Source organism: Xyrauchen texanus, chromosome 31 (genome assembly GCF_025860055.1).
Source record: "Xyrauchen texanus isolate HMW12.3.18 chromosome 31, RBS_HiC_50CHRs, whole genome shotgun sequence".
Taxonomy (NCBI): Eukaryota; Metazoa; Chordata; class Actinopteri; order Cypriniformes; family Catostomidae; genus Xyrauchen; species Xyrauchen texanus.
Genome location: NC_068306.1, coordinates 29,699,328 through 29,706,383, shown reverse-complemented (window position 1 = coordinate 29,706,383; position 7,056 = coordinate 29,699,328).

Genomic DNA, 7,056 nt, shown 5'->3' with positions numbered 1-7,056 from the left:
TTTTATGTATTGTTTTATTTTTTTTTAACTGGTCAACTTATGTTAGTCAAGGTGTCTAACATGGAAAATAGCAATAATTTAGTTTTACATAATTTATAAAACAATTCTGAACACACTGTTTTTGCTTCTGTACTTTTAAGACTTGTACTGTATACTTATATTTAAGTGACCTATGTTTTATGATTTGTTAATCCTTTTGCATTGACCAGTTCTCAATTATAAGACTCCACTAAAGTCTAAATGCCATGGCATTCACAATCCATTTAACATTTTACCTGCAGTGTGACATACTTTGGAGTAAAGCAGGATGTTAAACCTGATTGAAATAATTACTTCATAAACTATTGGCATATTTATCAGAAAGATTGAAATAACTATAACAGTAGCCTAAAATAATGCCCAGTTAGTAGGGCTGTTGTGTTTATTTAAACATTTTAAATCAGTGTGATTAATTATATAATAATAATAATAATAATAATAATAATAATAATAAATAACACAACTAATCAGTTCCACTGACTGTAATAAGGAATACCATCTGAGCAATTCAAGCTTGAAGTACCACCTGTTTTCATCAGGGGGCAGTAAGAAAAACTCCAGCTGTATTGGCAATGTGCAACTGTACTGATAAAAATACACACCAAAGTCCCTTTCAAGGCAAGTCAATCAAATTGGCCATCTTTGGAAACCATCCGGGCAGGCTGGGCAGCTATTTTTCTGTAGGTCTATACAAACGGCATTCTATACAATTACAGCTCCTATTTATTTGAATGGTGAAAGACTGAAGGCATATTTAAATCTGCAGTGAAAACTGACAACAATGGCATCATAAAATGTGCTTCTTTACATTATATCGAGCGTTCTCGAGTTGATTGACGGGTAATGCCTGTATCTAAAAGTTAAAACACCCAATCCCGGAACTGAGCACCCATGAGCAAAGATGGCAGCATTCAGATTGTGTTCTTCCAGGGTACCATGCGTTTGCTGAGCAAATGCCATTGAAATGAATGGGAATGCTCATAGATAGACCTCTCCAGGTATTTAGGAACAAGTTCTGCCTCTCCCTATACACATATTGCGTAGGGCACCAACTCCCAAGGGGGGCACCATCTTACCCTAGGGGTGCCCTTATTCACAGGTCATTCCCGCTAGCAGTCGCGGAACACAGACGATCACCTCACGCTCGCACTTTTGTACCGCTCCTTGTAATGCTCTTGCACTTTTGCACTGCACATTGCCATCAATTCACCGCATGCACCCCCCCCCCCCCTACTATCGTCAATCACAAAGCTCTGCGCAGGTCATCAATTCGGCCACCCTGTTAGGAGATCCATCATAATCAATAGCCCACCTACTGTATAGGCCTAGGTGATGTTAGCTGACAATGAAAGTTGTAAGCTGGATTAAGAGGTGGAACATTTTATTACATTTTGATGAAAGATAATAAAGACAAAATTTTTGCTTTGAATAAAAAATTGCACTTTTGAATTGCGCATAGTTAGACCATGAATGTGTATTAAGATAAATTATGATTTAATGTTGGTTGAAACAGTGACATCCTACTCTAAATGAAATAAGTACTGACTAAAAGTAAGATCGGTTATACTTGATAAAAAATCTGATAGAAAAATGAGGCAGTCATTGCCATACTGTTTATTCAGTAAAACTATTTTGCTCATATTTTTCTAAAGAAAGATGCTGGTTATGGTATGGACCATATCTACAGGAGACATTCATCCTCCTTAATATTCAGATTAGTGGTTGATCAATATGGGGTTTTCAATGACAGGTTTTAAACTTTTACCTTTGCTCTCCCCAATATGGAATATTTGGTGGCACTCTTGGGTATCGTGGCCATATCATGAAGATTTATATAGTTTATATAGGAACTAGTTTGTTTGCTCACATCAAAAACAGAAAAAAGTTGGATCACCAGATCTTTTCACAAGCTCACCGTAATCCAACTTCTGCAGATGCCAGCCAGACAACAACCTGAGCTCTGCGAGGCATCAAACTGAGCCATAAACTCATCTGTCGTCTGCTGTGGTTTATACTTTCATCCTAAACATTTTTGTTTGCTCTGACACGCAGTCCTGATTTATGATGCCTCTGCTGTTATAGCTATAGCGAAATGCTGATCATTTGGCCTTGGCGAGGATCTCAGCAGGGCTCTGACTGGTGGCTGTTTGCCCCAACTGACTGCCATTAATCCCTCTCCCTGCTTGCAAAGCGCCTCATCCTGTTAGCACCCCTGTCTGTTGGAAGAGCCACACTTCCTGCTGCCAGGTGGTGGCGCTATGACCGTGACCCAAAATAGTCACATCCATTTGATTAGCCCCAAGTCTAAACTACACTTCTCAATTTGTATGTAAATCACACATTGCACACACAAAATATGAGTGTCACGATTCCCTGGTTGTCTGCCCCGTGTTTTCCATGTCACCGTCACCATGGTTCCCGGTCCTCAACATTGTGTCATTGTTCGCACCTGTTTGTCGTTTGTAATCATCCTGTGTCTGTGTATTTAAACCCTGTTTGTTCTCCACTCCTTGTCGTTCGTTGAAGGTTTATCTTCCCACTGTTTTGATGTTTCTGGAAGCCCTGATGTATACTCTGTCTCCTGTTTCAGCCCTGTTCAGCCTGCCATGTTTTCCCAGTTCGTGTGCCCTTGAATGTGTTCGTGTTTTTAGTTTCTGTTTACCCATCGTGGTAGTTTTCTTTGTTCCTGTCTGTTTATTTTCACTTTTGTTCAATAAAACCGCGTTTAGATCCCACTTCTTGTCTGCCCTCGTCTGCACGCCTAACATAAACTAAAAACATGTTCTCACTCCTTTTTTTGATGAATTTATGCAAACACACAATGCTTTGGATAAAAATAATTTATTTGGTACAAGTTCCATACTGTTTTGTTGAGGAATACTTGGTGTACGGGCGTGAGTGCATGATCTGCCCGGGCGCTCAGAGCAGCTAATGGGCCAATGACGATTACACACCGGTGCTCATCTAATGTTCATGCATAAGCACACCTGAGCAATTTTTTACTTTACTGCATCATCTAGTGACATAAACCAAATTTTGTGTAATTTATGGCAGAAAGAATATATGTTTGTCGAAAATGAAAATAGTTGCTGACTCCAACTCCTAGCACTTACATTGTAACCAGTTATTTTAGAAGTTATTCTAATATTTCTAATCTTGTAAACTTATTATATTATGTTGAGCAATAAAATGTTGTCACTTCACAGGTGGTTTGAGAGGTGTTTCTAACATTAGTTTTGTTTAGATCCCAAACTTTATATTAGCGGTGGGTGATATGACCAAAATCTTATATCACAATATGAGTAATTTTTTTATCGCGACATTGATATAGACTGGCGGCCAAAAGTTTAGAATAATGTACAGATTTTGCTATATTCACCAAAGTGGTATTCAACCGATAACAAATTATGGTCAGGACATTACTGATGTAAAAATAAACAGCACCAACACTATCTGAAAAAAGTCATTTTAGATCAAATCTAGACAGGCTCCATTTCCAGCAGTCATCACTCCAACAACTTCTCCTTGAGTAATCATGCTAAATTCCTCATTTGGTACTAGAAAAGCACTTGCCATTATATCAAACACTGCTGAAAGCTATTTGGTTCATTAAATTAAGCTTAACATTGTCTTTGTGTTTGTTTTAGAGTTGCCACAGTATGCAATAGACTGGCATGTCTTAAGGTTAATATTAGGTAAAAAAAAAAAAACGCTGTCTCTTGAAATTCATCAGTCAATAATATTTGGGGGAACGAACACTATACAATGCTTTAAATTGCCAAAAAAACTGAAGATTACATACAAAGGTGTACATTACACTCAACACCAGTTTCATTTCATTTGCCTTATGGGAAGAATTGCAAAGAAAAAGCCCCTTTTGAAAAAGGAAAAACAAAAAGAAAACTTTAGAGTGGGCAAAGAATTATAGACATTGCACAACAGATAATTGGAAAAGAGTGTTATGGATCTTAATCCCATTGAGCTTTTGTGGGATCAGCTAGACTATAAGGTGCGTGAGAAGTGCACAACAAGACGGCCACATCTATGGCAAGTGCTACAGGAAGTGTGGGGTGAAATGTCATCTGAATATCTGGACAAACTGACAGCTAGAATGCCAAAGATCTGCAAAGTTGTCATTGCTGCACATGGAGGATTTTTTGATGAGAAATCTTTGAAGTAGTTTAAGAAGTTCTGAAAATTGTGTTCAAATTGTAATAGTAATTTTTCACTATATTAATGTCCTGACATTTTCACGTTATTAATGTCCTTCATAGAACTGATCTTTTTGTATTATTTTTCTCAACTTAATATCAGGACGTGGTAAGACAAGTGTCTTTGTTTTTTTTTTTTCATGCCAGTTCCTGCCAAGTTTACTTTTTCTTTTGGGAAACATTTACAAATGGAGCTTGGCTGTCCTCTATTGGACATTTCTGGTACTGTGTCTGAACAAATTGCCACCAAAAGGTATTTTTTTTATGTCAACCTAAAATTTGGAACAGAACTGGGTTAGACATATGGCTTTGATTTTCTTGTATTGTTACATTTCAGCTATTATTTTTTGTGTATTTTATTTATCTAAAATTAAAACATTTGTGCAGTACATTTTCATTACAATAAACTTAAACTTCTATGACTTTTTTGTTTTACATTCAAAAATTCTTTCACTTGCACAATAAACTGAAAATTGCCTTTTTTAAAAAGAGACCAGGGATTTTACAATTTTATATCAGCAGTGTCTTGATGTTATTCTAAAGAATTTTGAAGCAATTAAAAAAAAAGAGGGCTATTTCAAAGTCTGTTAAAAGTGCCATACTTCCCTTATTGCTTTGCCATGGCAACACTGTTCAAAATATAAAAAAATCTGTTTGCAATTTAGCATATACAATGTCTTAGCATGATGTTGCAAAAAAAATGGTGCTAGTCACATGAATCCCTTAGAGTTCAGAGATTCTAATAATCAAAAAATCTAAAATGGCCCACTTACTGTTGGGGGAGATATTGACTTTGAGTATGAAAGTTGTTCGGCTTGATGAGAACTACATATGTACCAATTTTGTGGGGGTTGCTACAGAGGCCGGTTTACATGCCCATTTTAAAGGGGGCGCTACAGTTCCCCCCCCTAAAACGCCCATGCGTGAACTTTTGCCCAGCCCTAATGGCCAACAAATCTGATGTGTGTGCAACATTTAATGAATTTGCTTCTGCACTTTCAATGCTTGGGCCCTAATAACAATAATAATAATCCTTAGAAGAACAATAGGGTCTCCACACTTTAAGTGCTTGGGTCTTAAAAAGACTACTACTAATAATTAAAAAAGAGCATTAATCCAGTGTTGATCCTCTCTTTGCTGCTTTAACAGCAAAGGGTTAGGGTTAGCGCCCACATTTTTTCTCACTGTAATGCAAATTCAACAATGGTGCTGCGGGAGTAATTAAACATGCTCACCTAAACCGTGTGATCTCTCATGTAGTGCTGGGGAAACAAATCGTTTAAGTGAATTGGTGCTTTTGCACAGTTCATGTAAATGAAGAGGTAAGGGAAAATGTAAAGTCGGCTGGTTGTTATTGCAAAATAAAGCCCTGACAGGGTAATCAGGACCCCGGCACAAAGCAGAAGGGGTTTATTTTGCGATAACAACCGGCTGACTTTACAATATCCTTCTTATTACACTGCTACCAACCAAATAAATAAATACATGGACATTTTATTTTCATTTGCTTTGAAAGTATGTAATAATGTGAAAAGAAATAGCTGAACAGCTAAAATTCACCTCCGGATTGCATTGGAGTTCTGTTGGTGTCCTGACTCCTCATTATTCAGCTTGTTCCAAGACTGATTTGCATTGAAATTATGTAATTATGTGAGAATAAATAAAATGAAAAACCACTGAAAAATCAGCATAGATGATTCTAGAGAGCCGTGTAATAAATTAAAATAAACAATTCCCTTACATTCAGCGGTGGGAACACTGGTTCATTTTAGTGACTCGGTTATTTTGGCAGTTCATGTAAATTAAGTAGTTCACATAAATGATTTATCGATTCACTAGAGCCCTGAGCAGCTTTAAAGGCACTTTGCTTTCTTTTTTAGTGTTTTGCTGCTGTTTATCACTTTGTTTTGATTCAGTGCTGACACTCTAAAATGATGTTCTATTTGTTAACATTTGTTAACAACATTAGTTAACATGAACTAACAATGAACAATACTTTACATCATTTATCAATCTTAATGTTCATTTCAACATAAACTAGTAAATATTTGAGATCAAAAGTATTTGGTAATATTAGTCAATGCACTGAACTAACATGAATGAACAATTAACCATTGAACAAATACTATCGATAATTGATGGTTAATTTTCATATGGGAATTTCACCCTAATTAAATATTTAACTATCGATGATTAATTCATTCTGCAATCAGAATTAAATAGTATAATTTGATTGTTTTACTTTATATCTAAAAACTAATTCACCCTTTAATTGCTTTGATGTAGTAAGCTGCCTTTTGTACCTCTTTTACTTTTCAACTCTAAGCTACTGTTAGAGGTCAGCGAAGACATGTATTAAGTGGGATTGACTGGGCAGAGATGCTGCAAAGCCCCCTAAATAATTCACACATCTCAACACAACACCAAGGGCCTGGCCCGGCCCAGCAACTTTTCAAAGTGAGAAAAGCTGCTTTGTCAGCGTAGCCCACGGGTTGTCAACTCAAACCGTTTCACATTTTACTCCTTCGTGCTCGCGCCTTGAAGCTTGGTTAACGAGCAAAAGCAGTGCGTGGTGTGACGACATCCAATGAGGATCTTGAGGGTCAGGCTGTCATCTTTTGGATGACAGTGCAGTATTGCTTTGATTTTTCACTGTAGTGATTTGCTGTGGTAAGCCTGAACATAGCTCTGGAGACATTTTGGTGGCCTTTCTTGTCTCGCTTAGTGAACACCATGAAATGGCATACTATAAGCTTAGTCATGAAGGCACTTAAAAATCTATGCACATATTCCTGAGAAGACAATG